The 21762-nt window shown below is 50.2% G+C and overlaps 1 long non-coding RNA gene across 1 annotated transcript; it reads left to right on the top strand.

The window, feature by feature from the left end:
• Positions 1–1601: 1601 nt before the first annotated feature.
• On the top strand, positions 1602–6392 carry LOC108445137. Its single transcript, XR_001859886.1, has 3 exons — positions 1602–1642; positions 3008–4039; positions 6273–6392. It is a non-coding gene; the product is annotated as an uncharacterized LOC108445137 (long non-coding RNA).
• Positions 6393–21762: the final 15370 nt, after the last annotated feature.

Genomic DNA, 21762 nt, shown 5'->3' with positions numbered 1-21762 from the left:
TGCTGTCCCAAACATTGCATTTTCCAGGAGATCCAGGAGGGGTTTTTTACCACTCCTGGGTGGCTTTTTACCACTCCTGGGTGGTTTTTTACCAGGGTTTTTACCACTCCTGGGTGTTTCCCAGAGTTTTTCCCTTGGTCCAAAGCTCCAGGACTCTGTGACTCCTTTCTCCTCATCAATTCTTTAATTCCCCCCATTTTTTATTCCTTTTATTTTCCTCTGCCATGGGGTTTTTTTTTTGGGATAAATTCCAAATTTTTCTGGATCAAGCAGTGTTGCTGCTCCAACTGCCCGTGCGAGTTGGAACTTGTTAAAAATAAGAACAACTCCAGGCATATTTTGGGGGGAAAATTTGAAAGAACTTCATTTTTTAATTACTTTTAAGCCCTTTCCCCCTTCCTCCCCCTCATTCCAAGGTTGTTAAACTCGACATCCCTGCAAACGAGCTGGAAGAACTCCAACCTGAGGTGCTTTTCCCTCTGGAAATCCTCCCTGCATTGGATTTTTCTGTCCATGCTTTAGGCAAAGCGACTTTCCAGAGGTGATTGATGGGCATCTTTTCCATTAAAATTCCTCAGAACGTGCAAAGAGGAGGAAAAGAGATTTTTATATTTTTTTTTTTCCTTTTTATATTATTTTTATTATTTTCATATATTTATATATTATTTTCCTTTTCCAGAATCAGAGTCGTCCGTATCCAACCATGTTTGGATTTGGAATTTTTGCCTTCGGTGGGATCCAGGGAAACCATCCCTAAAATGTTTTTTTGGGGGGGGCTTTGTGTCCTTTTTGTAAATTTTTCTCCCAACTTTTGCTGCTTTTGGCTCCCACATTTGGGAATTCGAGCTCTTCCTGACCTCATGGAGCCAAACTTTCATTGCAGGACCGTGGAGGGTTTGGAAAATTGGACTTCCCTGTCTTGTTGGAAGAAGTGCCAGGGTCTGACAAAGACTTTTGGAATCGCAGCATTCCCTGAGGAACCGGACGTGGCCATGGGGCCTCCAAAAAGCCTTTGAGGAGTTTGTGGAATCGTGGAATGGTTTTGGAAGGGACCTTAAAGATCCTCTCATTCCCCCCCCTGCCATGGGCAGGGACACTTCCCGCTGTCCCATTTTGGTCGGAAGTTGCTCCAAGATCCCTTCTGAGAGGGCTGGAAAGCTCCTCCCATCCCATCCTTTTCCTGTGGTTCTTATCCATCTTTTCCTGCCTTGCTTGGTCCCACTTTCCTTTGACTCCAGGAAGCAGCTCCGAGAACGGGCCCGGCGTTAAAATCTTCCTGATTTATTGCTCCACTCTCGTCCCCTCCCATTGTGGGGCTCTAGGAGAGTTCATTCCATGGGATTTGGGCTCCTCGATCCATGGATGGACAATTTATTCCATGATTAGCACCATTCCTGGCATCAAAACGTCCCAAAAACTGTCACATTCCCAAAAAATGCCCAGATCCAGCGTGGAGCGAGGAGCAGGCAGTGAGGACACAACCCCTTTTTGGGTATAAAGAGAAGTTTTTAGCTATGATTTACAATTTTCTCTTTTTAACAGAATCCTTGAGGTTGGAAAAGCCTTCCAGGGTCATCCAAGCTGTGCCTGATCCCCACCTTGTCCCCAGCCCTGAGTGCCACATCCAGGTGGCCTCCTGAAGGTGAGAAATCCTGGGAAAGGAGCTGGGAATGGAGCTCCACGTTTAACCCCTCAGCTGCCAGCACAGCCCCTCGCTCCTCTCTTTGTTTCCCTAAAACGAGCAATTTGGGATTTATTTCTGATTGTGGGAGGGGGTTTGGGTGGAGTGTGGATGATCCCTGTTTGCCTCAGGATGAGGGGTGGAGAATGGGAAGGGATTTCTCAGCTTGCTCCTGGCGCAGGTCATTTATTCCCATCTCAGTTTGTCCATGAATTATTCCAGCTGTCCATCAATTACTCCAGTTTTCCATCAGTTACTCCATTTTTTCCATCAATTACTCCATTTTTTCATAAATTACTCCATTTTTTCATAAATCACTCCAGTTTTCCATAAATTACTCCATCTTTCCATAAATTACTCCCATCTTTTTCCATAAATCACTCCATTTTTTCCATAAATCACTCAATTTTTTCCATAAATTACTCCAATTTTTTCCATCAATTAATCCATTTTTTCTATAAATTGCTCCAGTTTTCCATCAAATACTCCATCTTTCCATAAGTTACTCCAATTTTTCCATAAATTACTCCATTTTTTCATAAATTACTCCATTTTTCCAATAATTTCTCCAGTTTTCCATCAAATACTCCATCTTTCCATAAGTTACTCCAATTTTTCCATAAATTACTACATTTTTTCATAAACTACTCCATTTTTTCCATCAATTACTCCATTTTTTCATAAATTACTCCATTTTTCCATAAATTTCTCTAGTTTCCCATCAAATACTCCATCTTTCCATAAGTTACTCCAATTTTTCCATAAATTACTCCATTTTTCATAAACTACTCCATTTTTTCCAATTACTCCATTTTTTCATAAATTACTCCATTTTTCCATAAATTACTCCAGTTTTCCATCAAATACTCCATCTTTCCATAAGTTACTCCAATTTTTCCATAAATTACTCCATTTTTCCATAAATTGCTCATTTTTCCATCAGTTACTCCAATTTTTCATAAATTACTCCATTTTTCCATAAATTACTCCAATTTTTTCCATAAGTTACTCCATTTTTTCATCAATTACTCCATTTTTTCATAAATTACTCCAGTTTTCCATCAAATACTTCATCTTTCCATAAGTTACTCCATTTTTTCATCAATTACTCCATTTTTTCATCAATTACTCCAGTTTTCCATAAATTACTCCATCTTTCCATAAATTACTCCATTTTTTCCATATATTACTCCAGTTTTCCATAAGTTACTCCATTTTTTCCATCAATTACTCCACTTGTCCATAAATTCCATTTCTCCCCTTGGCTCCCAGGGTTTCCCTGCAGCTCAGTCTCAAGGGAATCCTATTTTCCTGTGGATTTTCCAGGTTTTTTCCACAGGCACTCCAGAGCTTTCCAGCTTGCACTGTTGGTGCTTTAATGTCATTTTGGATCCGGCAAATTCCCAATATTCCCAAGCAGTTCTCCCAGCTTTCAAGAACTGAAATCATGGAATTGTGGAGTCATTTTGGTTGGAAAAGATCTCCAGGATCATCAAGTCCAACCAGGACTGTCCCAAACCACGTCACCAAGTGTCACATCCACTCGTTTTTTGGACACTTCCAAGGATGGAGACTCCACCACTTCCCTGGAAAACCCATTCCATGCCTGTCCACTCTCTATCAGTGAAGGAATTTTTCCTAAAATCCAACCTGAACCTCCCCTGGCACAGCTTGAGGCCGTTTCCCCTCATCCCATCGCAAGATTCCTGGGAGAACAGGCCCAACCCAAAACCTCCTTCCAGGGAATTTGGGGATTTTTCCTCGTGCAAGAATGGAGCGGCAACAAACGAAGCCGAGGATTGAGGTGGGAAGCCAAGGAGAGGAGATAAAAAGTGGGATAAAAATCCGTGGAACTCATCAGCACAGGACGTGGAGAACGTGGGAAAAACAAAGGAAATGGTTCAAAACTTGAAGATTCCCAGAAGTTCCTGCAGGGTGGTGGTGAATGGAAGCACATTCCAAGGAGCTCCAGGAAGTCACTGAGCTCTGGATCCCTGGATTATGGAAGGATGGAGCTGTCTCCATGTGCTTTTCCTGCTCTCCCACTCCCCTTATCCCTGGAGGAAACACCCCCCGACCTCTGCCTGCGGCTCCCGCGTCGTTCCCTCATCCCTCGCTCCCAACATCTGCTGCCTCTGCAGGAATATTTCCCTGGCACCAGCTGCAGCTCCCTGGCAGCATGAGAAGCAGCAGGGTTGACTCCCAGCTCCTCGATTTTTCCCAGGATCTGCAGGATTTTCCGTGTGTCCTGGAGTGCTCAGCTCCTTTCCCATCTCTGGTGAGGCTTCAGAGGATGAAACATCTCCAAAACCGCTGGATTTTGGATGCTCCCCTTTCCTTTTGTCTCCTGTGGACCAGGTGAGTGAAAAATGGGAGAAATGTCTGGAAAAATGGGGAAAACTCCCTGCCCTCCAAAGTGAGGACACGAGAGAAGGTTGGAATCCTGAGCCTGATTGGAATTCTGCCAAAAAAAAAAAAAAAAAATACTGCCAAGGAGGGAAAATGAGATTTATTCTTGATCTTGTTGCTGTCTCTGGGCTGGGGTTTTTATGCTGTGACCTTCTCGTGAATTTTCCAGCTGGTAAATCCCACTTGGAGCAAAAAATATCTGGAAAAGGGACCAAAAAAAAAAAAAAAAACCCCACCAAAAAACGAAAAAAAGAGGAGATCTGTCAGGTACCTTAAATATTCTTTGGAACACTCAGATTCAGGAGAATGATGGAAATTTAGGGATAATTTGCCTCCCTCCTTGCCTTAAATCAAATCCTGCAGCCTCTTATTTACAGGGAAGAGAAAATCTGAAGTGGAGGCTTAAAACCTCATCCAGAGGAGTGGCTCTGGTTATTTTTAGGGATCACTGGCTGTTCTTTCCATTGGAATAAATCAGCATTCCATGATGGGCTGTGGTGGGTGACCATCACCGTGAGGGCACAATTTTGTGTCCCTCAGATTTTTCCTTCTCCCCTCATTTCTCCTCTAAAGCAGCAGCTCAGCTGATGGCATTCCATGGGAGAAATGGGATTTTTCCCCTCTTTTCCCCCTCTGTTTTCCATCTGATTCCCCACGGAGCAGCCACAGATTTCTTCCCATGGAAAAGCAAAATCAGGAGGCACTCAGGGACCTCAGGAAGGGCTGGTGACAGAGGCCACCCCTTCTCTGTCCGAGAAATGCAGAATTAATTCTTTTATTCCTATTTTCCTTCTCCCTCTCCGATTCGTTTAATCCTGGGAATATTAATATTGTTAATACCCTGGAAATATTAACATGAATACCTTGAAAATATTAATTTTACTTCTCTAAGGAAAGCCTGGAGGTGGCACTCGGAGCTCTGGGCTGGTGCCAAGGTGGGCACAGCTTGGACTCGATGGTCTTGGAGGGCTTTTCCAACTGAAATAACTCTGGAATTCTGTGGGATGGGATCCCTCCAGAGCTCTGGGAAACTTGGCAAAGGAATGGGAGATTTTTGGTGTTCAAAAGGAGCAAAATGGGACCTGAGCAGCTGAACCTGCTGGGAGTTGCTCGGATGCTTCCAGCAGGGATCATTCCCTCAGCTGGCGCATCCCAAACGTCCGTGGGTGGAATTGGGATGCTCCAGCTGTGGGGGATGATCCATGGCTCAGATCTGAGGGCTTCCCTCCCCATCCCACATCGCTTCCCAACCTTTCTCTGGGATCTCTGTGGGAGGGCTGACACCTCCCAGAACTTCCATCCAAATATCCTGGAATGAGAGGAGGCTCTGAGATCTGGGAATGGTCAGGCTGGGAATAAAGGCCATCCCAAAAAGCAGAATGGGCAAAATCGCTGCTGGGTTGTGACCAAAATTGTGACCAGAAATTCCCAACACATGGAATTGCAAATCTCATCCCTTCCTGGAGCTCACGGGGCAGAGCAGCCTGAGGAAAAAGCTTGGGAAGAGGTGGAAAAATGGTCTTAATTCCTTAGGTTCCGCAGTGATTTTTTTCCTTTGGATAACAGCGAGGGGCAGAGGTGTCACTTGGAAATGGTTCTGGATCAGCAGCTCCTCTGCTGGGCTGCAGGAGATGTTTTTAGGATGCTTTTAGGAGCTGGAATCCCATTAACTTTGGGATGGGAACATGGACACATGATGGATTTCCCCATGCTGCACTCCAAAAAGTGGGAATGAATCCCGTGGATAAAACTTCAGCTGTTTCAACTCTTCTGATTTTCTCTTCAGCTGAATTATGGGATTTCTAACAGCAGAATTTTGGCCAAGTTTGTCCCGATCCCCAGTTTGGAGAGATCCAACCTGCAGAGCAATCCCGGAGCTCCCGACCTGTGGGAATGGGATGAATCCCGACCTCGTTGCTTTCTGTGACCACGAGGTCTCAAAATCACAAATTCTCTTGAAATTCCCTTTTTTTTTTTTTGCCATTTTGCTTCCCACAGGGATCACCCCAGGGGGACACCACTGGGAATGTGCTCCAGGGCTGAGGCCAGGACCTTTAGGTCTCAAAAGCATTGAGGGGAGAGGCCATGATTGGGTTGGGAAGTTGGAAAATTGGGAAATTTGGATCTCAGGCTGCTCCTGTGCTCAGTGACCAAACTGAGGTGACTTTTTCATCCCTGGCAGTGGTTTTGTCACCTGCCCACCGTGGAATTGCCACCAGCTCTGGACCGGTGTCCCCAGGGAGCTCTGGGAATGGCAGCAGCACATCCAGCCTGGAAATCCCAGGATCCCGGGATCACTGAGGTTGGAAAAGCCCTCCAAGATCATCGAGTCCCAGCTGTGCCCCATCCCCACCTTGTCCCCAGCCCTGAGTGCCACATCCAGGAATCCCTTGGACACCTCCAGGGATGGGAACTCCAAACCTCCCTGGGCAGTTCTTTCCAATTCCCATCAACCCTTTTCATGAGGAAATTCCCGTTCCTGGAGTCGTTCCCTCTGGATTCTCCACGGGGATGTTTTCCCTGGTTCAGATTCCCAGATTTCCCTTCCATTTCTGGTCTAAACCTGCTTTTATTTTCCACGTTGAAACATTCCCAGTGAATTCCTGCACCTTCCCAATGAAAAACCCCTTTCCCAGCGGGATTTAGAAACCCCAAAAAGGCGCTCTGTGCTCCAAAGGAGATCCTGAAGGGATTTTTTCTTTTCCATTCTTTTTTAATTGAAATGGATGAAAGGGTGGGAATGTTTGGAGTTGTTTGCCATGGAACTCATCCAGCTGGGCATTCCCTGGAATCCAGCTATGCTTGGATTCACTCTGGAGATCCAGTGTGGCTCCTCACTGGTCCAGGACTGGTCCCATCTCCTCCTTCCTTGATTACATTCCCAAAGAATTGGAGCAATCCGCTTCTCCCAAACCATGTCACTGCTCCAAGGGGAGCTGCTCTTGTCTCCCTGGATCGATTCTTGGGTTGCTCTGGGTATTTTGGGCTGGAAAAGGAGCAAATTTTGGCATGGCCATAAATGGGTGAAAGGTGTCCGTGGGGAGAACCAGTTAAACCAGTAATGGGGAGGAGGATGCTTCCCATAATCCCAGTTACAGCCCTCTTGTGGGTTGGTCGTTCCAAGCAATGTTTCATCTCCGTGTTTTCCATAAAAAAAGGAGGGAGAGGGATTTTTTTGTGTGGATACAGGGACAGGAGCCAGGGAATGGCTTCCCAGTGCCAGAGGGCAGGGCTGGATGGGAGATTGGGAATTGGGAATTGCTGGCTGGGAGGGTGGGCAGGGGCTGGAATGGAATTCCCAGAGCAGCTGGGGCTGCCCCTGGATCCCTGGCAGTGCCCAAGGCCAGGTTGGACATTGGGGCTGGGAGCAGCCTGGCACAGTGGGAGGTGTCCCTGCCTGTGGAATGGGGTGGCACTGGATGGGCTTTAAGGTCCCTTCCCTCCCATTCCGGGATTCTGGGATTCTAAACCATCTCTGTTGCGTTTTCCATGGAGCAAAGCGGGAGAGTCCAGCAAGAAAAACACCTGGAAACATCATTTTGGACCAGAGCAAAAACCACTCTGGAATCTGGGGGCTGAATTTATCAAGTGAGAGCCTTTATCTCGAAGGGAGGCTGATAAGAACCATCCCCGGAGCTGGAAATCCCAAAAGCTCCACTGGGCTGAGTGAGACCTCGTGGAGCATCCTCACTCCAGCTCTTCCTGGCCTCTCTGTCCCATCTCTCATCCTGAAAAGTCGTTTTTGGGTCTGTCCTGCTGCTTTCGAGGCCTCGGGAAGGACAAGGAAATGGGAACAGGAGCTGGGCGCCTTTCTGGTGTTTTTCCAGAGGTGGTTTGGGATCAGCAAACGCTGCTGGATGACCTTTCCCAGCTTTTATCTGATGGATGACATGTGGCTGCCAGGACACTTTGCTCAATATCAGGCCTGAATTCCAGCAGATCCCTCCTCCAGAGGGGTTGGAATTCAGGGAAGTGCCAGCTGCACGTGAATGCTCCTCTTTGTTTGCCTTGCCTCGCTCCCATTCATTGCTCCCAAATATTCCTGATTGCTCCAGGAGCTGAGGAGCCTGGATTGGAAACTTCCCAAATTTCCTTCAGCACAGTTTATTTTTGTGATTTCCACTTGGCCTGAGCTTGATGTTCCCCTCTCCGGGTGGGTTTTTTTTTTTTTGATGATTAAAGAACTCGTTTTGTTCTTCACCCCTGCCCTGAGCCTTTGATGGAGCCTGTTTGGCTCCAGGGTTTGGGAATAAAAGCACGGAATTGTTCAGCTCCAGGTGTTCCCATCACAGCTGTCAAGAGCCCAGCGTGAAAATTCCAAGTGGCCTGAGCCCAGATCCATGGGGAAAGGTGGCCCAGCCCAACATTTATGGGCAGGGACACCTCCCACCGTCCCAGACCGCTCCAAGCCCCAATGTCCAGCCTGGCCTTGGGCACTGCCAGGGATCCAGGGGCAGCCCCAGCTGCTCTGGGAATTCCATCCCTCCCAGCCAGCAATTCCCAATCTCCCACCCAGCCCTGCCCTCTGGCACTGGGAAGCCATTCCCTGGCTCCTGTCCCTCCATGCCTTGGCCCCAGTCCCTCTGCAGCTCTCCTGGAGCCCCTTTAGGTGCTGCAAGGGGCTCTCAGCTCTCCCTGGATCCTTCCCTTCTCCAGGGGAACATTCCCAGCTCTCCCAGCCTGGCTCCAGCCCTGGGAACAGCTCCGTGGATATCTCTGGATTTGCTCCAGCAGCTCCACGTGCTTTGGATGTTGAGGATCCCCAAGTGCCACATCTCCCCCTCTTCCCAACCCCTCCAGGGCTAAACCCTGCTGGAGCCGGGTTAAAAGCAGAACTCCGTGTCCTGCCTCATTTTGGGCACCTCCAAATGGCAGCTGGAGCGCCTGATCCTGTCGGGAATTGCGTTGGAGCTGCACAAACCCCTCCTGATTGCCCCGCTCTGGGATTGGGAATGGATTCAGTTGCTGAATGCAGATCCAATTGCAATTAAGCCCATTCAGCTCCCTAACGAGGCATTCAGGGCTTTGGGAGGTTTGCAGGGTTCAATTAGGCTCAGTTGTTAAGCCTGAGTTTATGGAGTGCTCCTCCTCAGCCTGGGATCGGCATCAATCCCTAAAACTGAAGTCATCCTGGAGAGTTTGGGCGTGATTCAGGCAGAAACGATCTGAAGGGGAGGAAAAATTGTGGATATTCATGGGCAGGAAGCAGTTAATTCCTGGGATATTCTGCTGGAGTGGGGGAACATCGGTGATTTCCCTGCAGGCTCGGGTTGGGAAGAGCAAAATTCCACCTCTCCCGCCTTTGAAACCCGTGGATATTTGAACACCTGGAAGCTGCTGAATGATTTAAATCTCCTTTAGCAGCTCTTTGAGACTCTCGTTTATTAACGGGGCTGAGCCGAGCCTTGGGCTTCACCTGGGGCCACGTGGGGCTGGGATTCCCTGGAATGCTTTTTCCCATCCCAAGCCAATGTGCTCCTGTTCACCCTGGAGGTTCCTGGTTTTCCCTTTTCCTCTGTCCTTGACCTTTTTGGCCTGTTTAGCTCCTGGCCAGAGGATCTTTAGGGATGGATGGGACCTACCAGGGTGAGAGCTGCTCTTCACCAGCTCTGGAATTCCCAGGACCCCGGGCACGGAAATCCTCGGTGGGATCCCCTACTCCGAGCAGGAAAACTGCTGCTTTTTTGGGATATGGGATCTCTAAATCTTCCTGATTTTTGTTCTTCCCTGAGCTGAAATCTCCTCTGTTTGTGTGGTGGGAGCTCCAGGGGTGGCTGGATTGAGATTTTCCCAGTCCTTGGGAATGCAGCTCTGGATTTGGTTGCAGGAGGTGGGGGTTGGAGCTGGGGATCCCAGGAGGGTGAGAATTCCAATTTATTCCTGGGATCCTGTTTGAAGCTGAGCATCCCAGGAGGGTGAGAATTCCGATTTATTCCTGGGATCCTGTTTGGAGCTGAGGGTCCCAGGAGGGTGAGAATTCCGATTTATTCCTGGGATCCTGTTTGGAGCTGAGGGTCCCAGGAGGGTGAGAATTCCGATTTATTCCTGGGGTCCGGTTTGGAGCTGATCTCCCTCTCCAGGAATCCCCATGGAACGTGTCCCACACATTCCCAGCCCTGCACAAGACTCTGCCCACCTCACCCAGAGCTTTGGGGCCGCCCCACTGTCCCCACCCCAAGGAGCCAAGTGCGGTGCTTGTGTCCTTTTTGGGGTCGTTTCCTGAATGTTTGAACCTCAAACGTTCCCTTCCCTGCCTCAGTTTCTCTCTGCCTCCCAGTCTCCCATCTGGGAGACAATTCCTTAGGAATCTCTGCTGTCGGGAGATGAGGCAAATCAGGATTTCATTGGTGGTGTCCTCGCTCGTGCCCCTGCAGCCCCCCCAGCCGTGTCAGAAGCCCGTATTTGAACCATAAATCAGTTTTTCACCCCGTGCCTGGTGTTTTCCATCCTCTCCAGGTGCTGACACCTGGAATTTTTTACTCCCTTGGGAACAAACTTTTCCCCTCTCCCTGCGCCGGCCCCTTCCCTTGCAAACATCCCAGTTATTTTATTACTATTCTTTTATGCCCACAAGGTAAAAATCTTACCATTTTTTCCCCTTCCCTCCCTTTCTCCCCCCTCTCCATTCCCACATTCCTGCCCAGGGCTGGGGGGTGGCATCCCCGTTCTCCCGCTCCATCCCAGCTGCCGGGAGGGAATCGGAGCTGGAAGGGGGGATACGCCTGGAGCAGCCCCTCCTCCTGCCTCAGAACTTCTTCTCCCGAGCCTGTGGAAGTTTGTCGGCCGCGGATTCCCGGTGGAGGGATCCTGGGACGCTCCGGCCCGGCGGGAGAAGCCGGCGTGGGGCCGGGTGAGCAGCGGGGTCCGGCTGTCGCTGGCTGTTTGTCCGTCCGGGGTTGGGCTGCCTTGGGGGTTTCTCCGCTCTTGCCGCTCTCAGGTTGCGGGGGGAAAGGAGGGAGAGGGGGAGCGGGAGGAGGAGGAGGAGGAGGAGGAGGAAGCAGCAGCAGCTTCCAAAGGGGAGGGTGAGGAGCAGCAGCTCAGGATGGGGAGGATGAGGAGGAAGATGAAGAGGCAGCTGCTCCCAAAGGGGAGGATGAAGAGGGTGAGGAGGCAGCAGCTCCCTGATGGGGAGGAAGAGGAGGGTGAGAAGCAGCAGCCCCCAAGGGGGAGGATGAGGAGGAAGAGGAGGATGAGGAGGAAGAGGAGCAGCAGCCCCTGATGGGGAGGATGAAGATGAGGAGGCAGCAGCTCCTAAGGGGGAGGATAGGGAGGAAGAGGAGGATGAGGAGCAGCAACTCCAGAGGAGGGAAATGAGGAGGAAGATGAGGATGAGGAGGCAGCAGCCCCTGATGGGGAGGATGAAGATGAGGAGGATGAGGAGCAGCAGCTCCCAGGGGGGACGATGAGGAGGCAGCAGGCTCTGGTGGGGAGGAAGAGGAGGATCAGGAGGATGAGGAGGAAGAAGAGGATGAGGAGGGTGAGGAGGCAGCAGTTCCGGATGAGGAGGAAGAGGAGGGTGAGGAGGCAGAAGGAGCCCCAGCTTCCCCCTGTGCTGCACAGCTGGAACCCCTTGGTGCTGTCCTAGAAGGGCCCGAGGTGCCCCAAACCTGTCTGGAATGGGAATTTTGGGATGACTGAAGGGGCTGAGATGCCTCAAACCCATCTGGAGTGGGAATTTTGGGATGACTGAAGGGGCTGAGATGCCTCAAACCCGTCTGGAGTGGGAATTTTGGGATGACTTTGCACCTCCCCTGGTGGGATGTGGCTCAGGGGCATCACAGAGAGGTTGGGAAGGAGATTCCAGAGCATCATGGAATATCCAGGGTTGGAAGGGCCCCACAAGGATCACTAAAGTCCCACTCCTGGTCCTGCCCAGGACAATCCCAAAATCCCACCGTGTGCCTCAGGGTGGCACCTGAACATTTCAGGAGCTCTCTCGGCATCGCCAGAGTTCCCACAGCTTTGGTTTGGGGTTTTTTGAGGTTTTTTGGGAACAATCCAATTCCTGTTCAATGCATCCAGGGGGTCTGAGCATGGAATGGGCAGGATCTGGTCCTGGATTTTTGGGTGTCATTTGCTCCTTTTTGGGTGTCACTGGAATTTTGGGATCACTGGAATTTTGGTCTTTTTTGAGTGTCACTGGAATTTTGGGATCACTGGAATTTTGGGAGTCAGTTGGTCCTTTTTGGGATCACTGGGTTTTTAGGATCACTGGAATTTTGGGATTCATTTGGTCCTTTTTGGGATCACTGGGTTTTTGGTCCTTTTTGAGTGTCACTAGAATTTTAGGATCACTGGAATTTTGGGATCACTGGGGTTTTGGGATCACTGTGGTTTTGGGTGTAATTTGGTCCTTTTTGGGATCACTGGATTTTTGGCCTTTGAGTGTCACTGGATTTTTGGGATCACTGGGTTTTTGGGAGTCATTTGGTCCTTTTTGGGATCACTGGATTTTTGGTCTTTGAGTGTCACTGGGTTTTTGGGATCACTGGAATTTTGGGTGTAATTTGGTTCTTTTTGGGATCACTAGATTTTTGGTCTTTGAGTGTCACTGGATTTTTGGGATCACTGGGTTTTTGGGTGTCATTTGGTTCTTTTTGGGCTCACTGGATTTTTGGGATCACTGGGGTTTTGGGATCACTGGAATTTTGGGTGTCATTTGGTCCTTTTTGGGTGCCACTGGATTGTGCTCACCTCAGGCTTTAATTCCACCTCCTGTGGAATTAAGAATGAAATTCATAGGGAAAGTCAGAGATTTGGACTCAGATCCTTGGCTCCAGCTCAGGGACTCCGGGATCTTTTCCTGGCCGGGCAGGGGTGCCTCTGGATCAGCCTTTCCCATTCCCAGCCCCTAAATCAGGGAATCACAGAGTGGTTTGTGTTGGAAGGGACTTTAAATCCCATCTGGTTCCTCACCTGGCCGTGGGGGGTCGGATGGGGTTGGGTGAGGAGATGGGAATGTGGAAATTCCACGCCCAAGCTCTCTTTGCTGGCTCCTTCCATGCCCTTATTCCAGCAAAAGCAAATCCAGAGGCCGGGAAAGGACAACAGATTCCTGCTCAGAGAATCCCTGCTGCCCTGAACCCAGGAGGCTCCCAGGGGATGCAGGATCTTTGGGATCTTTGTTTCCTTTGTCCCGGCTCCTGTTCCCCTCAGGAGCACTTGGGAATGGGAATAACCTGGGAAAGCTCCAGCTGGAATAACCGGAGTGGTGCAGCCCTGGCTGCCAGCCAAGCACTCCATCCCTTCATCCAGCGCTTCCCAACCCCTTTTCCCCCTTTTTTTAACCCCCACTTCCTTCAAATTCAACGCTTTTCCCACACATCCCCACCTCTCCTTATCCATGAATCCTGCCCCCCCTCCCCCGGAGATGTTCCCTTCTTGAGGATATTTAATCCCATTCCACCTTTTTTTAAGGGAAGAAAGATTAGCAAACCTGGATGAACATTCCCTGGATGCCCCACGTGGCAGTGGGGTGACAAAACTGCCAACATCTCGTTCTTTGTCCCGTGGATCCGTCTGATGAGCGGCGATTCCCGACAAAATTCCCCTTTGGAGTCATCCATCCCAAACCTTCACTGCTCTCCTGGAATTCCTTGCAGGAATTGGAGCACCAAACCCTCCTTTGCTGTTTGCAGCAGCTGCACAGGCAAATCCAAGATTTTTTTCCCTCGGATTCTGCCTCTTGGAGAGGGAGAAAGATCCTGCCTGGAGATTAAATTCCTGAGAAACACCTGACTGGAATTTTCTGCTTGGAAAAGCCGCTAAATTTAGCAAAGCAGGTGTTTTTAATGGGAAAATCGGATTCGTGGGAGCCACCACGGAGTGGGAAAAAGGAGAGGAGGGTCTGAATGTCATTTCCAGGACTCTCCAGGTGTTTTCCTGCTTTTCCCCTGGATGCTTCCAAGCTGAAATCCTCCATCCCAAACTCCCAGAACATTCCTTGTCACAGGAATCTTAGAGGGGGTCTTTATTCTCATTAATCCATGGTGTTAATTGGAACGGAATCCCTGGAAAAGAGCAAAGCTGGGATGAAGCCATTGGGATTTTTTTCCCCGCCCCCCGAATCCATAATTTCCATCCTGGAAGTTTTCCGTGCCTCCCTGGGAGCAGGTGAGGCTCAGAGCAGGAGAAGAAGTTTTGATTTGCCATTAAAAGAAAGAATAAAATTCCTTTTGGCAGCGGCACTTCTGCTCCATAGAGAGAATTCCCTGTTTTCCAGAGGGGGAATTCTGCAGCAATTTTAGGGAGTCGTTAAACCACCAGCAATAACCAGAATTCCAGACCCCTCTGGCTGGATCCTTGGGAAGTTCATCCTGGATTTAGGAGCCTGGGGAGCAGGGTTGGATCAGGTGATTCCTGATTTTCCTGGCCTTTTCTCCCGGATTATTTGAGGCAGGAAGCGCCTCCTGCTTTCATCCCACCACATTTGGGCTTCGTTGCCTCGGGTGGGTGTTGGGAAAGGCAGGAACAAAGCTGAGCTCTTGGCATTAGCAAAGAAATGAAGGAATTCAAGGATTTCTGGATTTTAATCCCAAGTTTCCAAGCCAAGAGGAGCCTTTTTAGCGGGAGAAAAGCTTTTCCTGGCACTGAGGGTGGGTGGGAGCATCACCCACGGGTGGCCCCAGCTCCAACCTGTTTCCCTCTGCAGGTGAGGGACTCTCCAGGCCCTGTGCTGACTCCAGGGATTTCCGGGAGCTGCTTCCTGAGGGGAATGTTGTGTGCCCAGATCCTTGTCCTGGCAGTGGCCGCGGGGCCCTTCGGAGCTGGGGCTGCTCATGAAGGTGAGTGACAAAGTGACAAGGGATGCCTGGGTCACCTCGGGGGCAGCACCTGGGACACTTCCAGTGCCTTTTCCAAGCAGCTTTTCCTGCTCCTGGCATGGATCCGCACGTGGATGTGTCGGGGTGGAGCTGTGGTGCCGTTAATTCCCATTTAGGACTGGGATCACCAGGATAACAGAGCGCCTCCAAAGGAATTCAGGGCCTGAATTCCTGCTCTGGGATTTATGGAGAAATCAGGGATCAGTGTCCTGCCTCTGTCCTGCCTCCTGCTCCAGAGGAAAGTGGGGAGAAAGGGAAAACAAATCCCATCCTGATTCCTCCTCTGAATTCCAGGACCTGCTTCCAGCCTCCACACAGGAAATGGGAGAGGAAAATCCTCAAGGAAGCCTTGAATCCTTCTCCTACTTTCCAGGGAGCTGGGATAGCTCAAGGATTCACCTGTCCCCAGCTCCATGCAAGCCCACAAAGAGTTTTTGGGGATGAGGGGCTGGATCCAAAAAGCAGGAGGCAAAAGAATTCCAAGGAAAAGCCTCATGGATGACCCAGGGTGTGGTTTTGGTCTCAGGAGGGGAGATCCATCCTCCAGAGCTAATCCAGAGTTCCCAGGATTGTCCCAGGCTGGGTGGGATCCTTCTTTTTCCAACAACTCCCAGGTTTGGAGGTGCAAATCCATCTAAATCAGTTAAATTCCACAAGGAGTTAATGGAATCTTTGGCATTGGCTCTGGAATTAACTTGATTAAGCTGCTGTCCATCAATTAACCAATAAACTCGACTCTAATGCTGTTTAATTCCGAGCTGGGAGCAGGGCAATAAATCAACGTTCGGAGATGTCTCGGGGAAAGCTGTGATGGATGGAACTGGTTCGGTTTGGAGGTGCATGGAAAATTCCAGATCCAATCCTATCCCCCTGTGATTAATAGAGCTGTCCGGGTGGGATTTTCTCCAGAAGGTACCAATCCAAAGATCTCGAACATCCCACATTTCCCATGACAGCTCCAGGTGTTTGATCCAAGCAGCGGTTCCTGGGTTTTGGGAATTTTTTGCCAAGCTGGAAAGCGCCCACAACGGGCTGGGATTGCCTCTTTATAGGGAAAAGGGCACCATCCTGCCCTTTGGAATCCCAAATTTGTTGTTGTCCTCCTCATTTTCCCTGGATGCAAATGAGGGTGGGGTGAGGAAGACTTTCAGGAATCGGGATGGATGGAGGTGGCTCTCTGGGAATTTGGGATTTGGATGAGGCAGCAAAGACCCCTCTGATACCGATTTTGAGGATATTTTCCAAACTGGGGCCAAAAAAGCAGGAAAATCGGCGCTTTCCGGAGTGGCTCCGAGAGGTGGGTGGTTCTGGATTTTCTTGGGAATTTCTTGTGGGAGTACAGGGTGTGGTTACCTTGGGAAGCTGCTGAAGGATTTCCACCAGGCCCGAGGATGGAGATCAGGACTGGGATTTGCTTCCCTCCAAGTCTTTCTGGGGGAACAAGGATATCAAAATCCCAAAGCTGAGGAAAAGGAATAGATCCAAGATAGAAACAGCAGCTGGGAAAGGAGCTCGTGGTGATCCATGAGCAGCTGAGCTGCTTCCAAGACTCCCTGGACAAGGAAAATCTGTGGAAAGAAAAACTGAAATAATTGTCTCCTGTTTTTCCTCAAGGAAAAGTGCTTTGTATTCCCTATTTTAACCCCAAAAGAGCCAATCCCTATTTTTCTGCAGTAAACAAAGTTGGGAAGAACTCAGGAGGCACAAAGAAGAATGAAAACCACCAAATCCTTGAATAACATCCATCCACAGCTGGAAAATGATCCCTTCTCCTGCTGGTGGCCAAAAGGGGATTAATCAGGCGTGCAGCAATGAGGGACAGCACAAAACCTGAATATTTCCGAGCCCTTTGGGGATCCTGCTGGTAGGAATGGGATAAAAGTCCAGGGAATTGAAGAGGTCAGGTTAAAACAGGTTTCCCATGTGCAGCAGAATCCTGGGAAACACAGCCAGCTCCTCTCCCTGGAAACTGGGACAGATTCTTCAGCCCGGCTGGGGCAAGTCCAGACCTGCAGGTGAAAGTCAAGGCTGGATAAAATCCGAAATGACAAAAAACAGGGAAAAAAATGGGACAAGGTTGAGCCTGATCTTGGTGAGGAAGATCTAACTCCCTCCTCCAGCAGGGTCTGGAATAACTGCCTGCAAGGGAGAGAAATTCCAAGGAAAAATGCAAATTTTCCATATCCTTCGCAGAGCCTTCGTGAGTTGAAGCGTCCCGAAAAGTCATCAGATTCCTGTCGCTGAAATGGATTTATGGAACGCCTAAAAAATAGGGAATTCTGTTAGGAGGGAACACTGGGAAGGGAAAAATGCTTTGATGGTGCTTAAGGAAATTTCCTTGTACTCCTGTCCCTTCCCTGCCGTCGGAGCTGTCATGGGATAGCTTGGAAAACCGCTCCAATTGTTCGTTCTTTGCACAAGGTGCTGCTCATGCCCAGGGTGGGGTGGTGCCACATCTCCAGAGGTGGCCCTGATATGAATCCCGGGATGGTTGATGGGATGGCAGAGCTGCCACATTCCCGAATTTCGGTTGGGGGTGGCTCAGGGCTCTGTGTGTGCCTCTGGGAAGACGGAATCCCCAGGCTTCCAGAGGGTCCTACGGACCTGCAAGCTTCGATGGAGCTGGAATTTGGGATTCGTTGTTTAAATCATGGAATAGTTGGAGTTGGAAGGCGCCTTTTACAGGTGATTTAGTCCCACCCTGCCACGGACAGGGACACCTTCCACTATCCCAGGTTGCTCCTGGCCTTGGATGCTTCCCGGGATGGGGCATCTCTGGATGAGAAACTTCTCCTGGGTCAGAACATCCAAAGGAGGAATTCAGAGGAAATTCAGGAAAACACAGCACTTGTTGCTCTGGGAAGCACCTAAAGACGGTCCCTCCATCTCTCTCCCTTCCCTTCAGTATCCTGGGAATTCAGGTGGCTCCGGGGGGTGGTTTCCTCATTCCATGGTGTGGGATGAACCTCCCTGTCCCTCTTGTCCCCCAGCCTGCAGGACATCAGAGGTGGCCAATGTTCTGTTCCTCGTTGGGCTGTCGGAGGGCGCAGGGACGGAGAGCTCCCGGCTGCTCCGGGATTTCATCGGGAGCGTGGCCAGATCCTTCGAGAACATGGAGATGGGAAGAGGAGGCGTCCGGCTGGGCCTGGCTCTGTACGGGGAGACACCAAGGTGGGTCTGTCCATCCTCCTCCAGCCACTGCTGGATTCCTGGAATCCAACTCATGGCCATGGATAAAGAGCTCCTGCAGCTCTGGGGAACCACTGAGCAAGAGTGGAACCCTCAGTGGAGTCATCCAGAGGTGCTCGGCCACAGGGAATCCTTCCAGGGCGGGAAGGAAGGGTTTGACATTGAAATTCCATTAAATTCCATTAAGTTTAGGTCCTGGGTTGTGGTACCACGGTCTGGGCCTCGTTCCCTGCACTGCCCTGACCACTGTAAAGAGAACTTCTTGTCATGAGTTAAATCCATGGAATGGTTTGGGTGGGAAGGGCCCTTCAAGACCATTTCATTCCAGCTGCCATGGGCAGGGACACCTCCCACTATCCCAGGCTGCTCCAAGCCCCAATGTCCAGCCTGGCCTTGGACACTGCCAGGGATCCAGGGACAGCCACAGCTGCTCTGGGCAACTGGAAACTAAATGTCAACATTATCACTGGTTATTGCCATTTTCAGTGCATCCCTTGCTCTTTATTCCCCCATTTCTCATTCCCAGGATGAGCATTGAGCTCACGGATTACGGGACCATCAAAGAAATGCTGGATGCAATTCGGGATCTCTCCTCCAAAGGCAGCAGCCTCCAAACAGGCTCAGCCCTGGCGTTTGCAGCTCAGGCTTTGTCCCACCAGGACACCCTGAGAGAGGAGGCGGCAAAGGTCGGTGAGCTCCTGAGGTGCTGTCCAGGGAGCAGTGGAGTCATCCCAGAATCCTGGAATGCTTTGGGTTGGAAGAGAATCCCAAAGCCCATCCAATTCCACCCCCCTGCCATGGGCAGGGACACCTCCCACTGTCCCAGGCTGCTCCAAGCCCCAATGTCCAGCCTGGCCTTGGACACTTCCAGGGATCCAGGGGCAGCCACAGCTGCTCTGGGAATTCCATTCCAGCCCCTCCCCACCCTCCCAGCCAGGATTTCCTTCCCTGTTTCCCATCCATCCCTGCCCTCTGGCAGTGGGAAGCCATTCCCACTTTGTCCTGTCACCCCATGATCTTGCAAGTTGTCCCTCTCCACAGGGAAGATTCCTTCCTAATATCTAATCCAAACCTAGAGCTCCCTTAGGAGCTGCTCATGAGGACTTGTAGGGATGAATCCTCTCCTGTGCTGGCAGGAATTTCCTCCTGGAATTGCTGCCCAAGCAGAGGTGAGGCACAAGGGCAGGAGGGACATGCAGAGAAGATCCTGTTGGGAGCAGCTCTGCTCCTTCCCAGCTCGTGGAAGTGATTCCGTGGGAGTTTCCCCAGAGGTGTTGGGTTTTGAAGGATTTCATTTTGAGGGATTTCATCAGTGTGAAAGCCCACAGCTGTCACTGTGACCTCCTGATGTTGTGTTGTTCCTTCCCTGGCTCTTATCTCAACTCTTGCAGGTGCTGGTTCTGCTCACGGATGGGAAATCCAGCGATTCCGTGGAAGAGGGAGCCCAGATCCTGCAGGATGGGGGGGTGACAGCGTTTGCTGTGGGTACGTGAGGCCATCAAAACCTCTGTGTGACCAACCCTGATTCTTCTCCCTGGGGAATATTCCTGACTCACAACACCCTCTTCCCTGAAAACTGCCCCCACCCCCAGGCTCCGCCTTTGGAAACACTGCAAGTCCAGGAAAATCAACATTTTGTTGTTGTTTTCTTGGATATTGTTGTTGTTGTCCATAACTGATTTATTCAGTGGGAATCTGGGATTTTGCATCTGTCAAAGCCACTTGGGAATTCAGAAGGTGTTCAAGAAAAGGTTCCATAAATTTCAAAATGTTTCAATGTGACATCAAAAAAAAAAAAAACCAGCCTCAAAACGCTTTTGCTTCTGAAGGTTTCTCTTAACGGGGTTCAGAGACTGACTCAGAAATGTCCCTCAGAATAATTCCATGAGCAAGGAAAGGTTCCATTGCTCTCCCCACCCCCAAGAGTGAGATCCCACCAGTAAAATCCTTCCCCAAGTATTTCAGGGAATGACAGGAATGGTGGGGGGATTTCGTTACCAAGAGCAACCAGGTCGATTTGAACCCATGTGAGGTGAAAATTGGGAAGGATTGGTTTCTTGGGTGGGTTGTTGTTCCCCCCTTTTTTTAGTTCAACCACAGGAACACGCTGGAATTGTCTGCTCAGCACAGGAATGTCTCTGTGTCCAATGGGAAGGACAAGGCTGGATCCTGCCCTGTTCCTTTATTTCCCCACCTCTCAGCCCATGAGCAGCCCTGGGACAATCTCTGTGACACCTCTGGAGAAATCCTGACCTCTTTTCCCTGGTGGAAGAGGCTTCCTCTGCTTCTCCCATCCAGCTTGAGACTCCATTCCTTGTTCCCTTCTTTTCCTTGGCAGCACGACCCAAAATTGGTGTCAAAGTCCAGGATGTTGCTCCCCCTTTCCAAAGCCTGCCCTGCCCCATGGATGGTGTTTGATGTCCTCTTTTCCTGCTCTTTCCTTCCCCTAGGGATTAAGGACGCTGACAAGAACGAGCTGGGCAGGATTGCTTCAGATCCCGCTGCGGAGCACGTGCTTTACGTGGAAGATTTCCAGCTGCTCCCAAACGTGGCTCCCAAACTCTCTCGGAGGCTCTGCTTCACCGCCTCAGAGCCACCACGTCCTGTCAAGCAGAGGGTGCAAGGTGTGTCCAGGTTCTCCCTTGATCCTGCTTTCCATCTGCTCAGACCACCCTCTGGATGTTCTTCCATGGGGATGAACCTCCCACATCCCTCTGAGGGAGCTTGAGGGGTTGGGTTATCCTAGAGGAGCGACCAGCTCATGGAGCAGCTCCTGCTTTGGGACAGTGCTCGTGGGTGTTCTTCTTGTGGCTGCCTCTCCATGGTTTGTTTAGGGATACCAGATTCCTGGGAATTTTGATGCTGGATCAAACAAAAGGAGCAGCAATGGGATGGGGCAGTATTTCTGCTCCTTGGGGTATTTTCGTCGTGGGATTGTCACAGGGAATTCTGGCAGCCCAGCTCGAGGTCTCAGCAGGCACGCAGAAAATGCAAAGAGCAACCAAAGGGATTTCCAAAGGGATCTCCAAAGAGATTTCCAAAGAGATCCAGATGTCTCCTCAAAGAGATCCTGATGCTGCAGTGAATCCAGAGGTGATGGCACTGAATTCCTGCCCCTTCTTGGCTCATGAGCTCCTGAGGAGCTGAGTTAAAAGCTTGGGGCAGAAATGGGGAGAACATCACCTGAGACTTTAAAGGGTCTCTTTTTTTGGCTTCTTCTGCGGTACTGCAGTACTTCAGGGCTTCCTGTGACATTCCATGGAGAGTCCAAGCTTCCTGGCAGGTTCATCCAGTGTCAGGAAGGAGAAGGGCAGGGAGGAGCTGCTACCTTGTGCATTCACCAGGTGTTCACTGGGGAAGTGTAACCAGAACCAGTTTTGATTTCCCCCTTTGTGCTGTCAAAAAATTGGCCAAAAAAATTCTGCTGGAGCATCTCCTGTCTGGAAACAGATCCCAAGTGTCCCTGTGCTCCCAGCCTAAGCGATTTCTCTGTGTGGAATATGTTGACTCCATGAACTTCCACATGTTTGAATCCAATCCAAGCTCTTTCCTTTGTGTTTTTGCAGCTGAGCAGATCCTGGGCCCCCGGGAGCTGCGTGTCAGCGAGCACAGCCACAGCTCCCTGAGGCTCTCGTGGGTGGCAGCCACGGGGAGGGGGAG

The sequence above is a fragment of the Corvus brachyrhynchos genome, unplaced genomic scaffold (genome assembly GCF_000691975.1).
Source record: "Corvus brachyrhynchos isolate BGI_N302 unplaced genomic scaffold, ASM69197v1 scaffold182, whole genome shotgun sequence".
Taxonomy (NCBI): domain Eukaryota; kingdom Metazoa; phylum Chordata; class Aves; order Passeriformes; family Corvidae; genus Corvus; species Corvus brachyrhynchos.
This window is presented reverse-complemented; position numbering and strand designations above follow the sequence as displayed.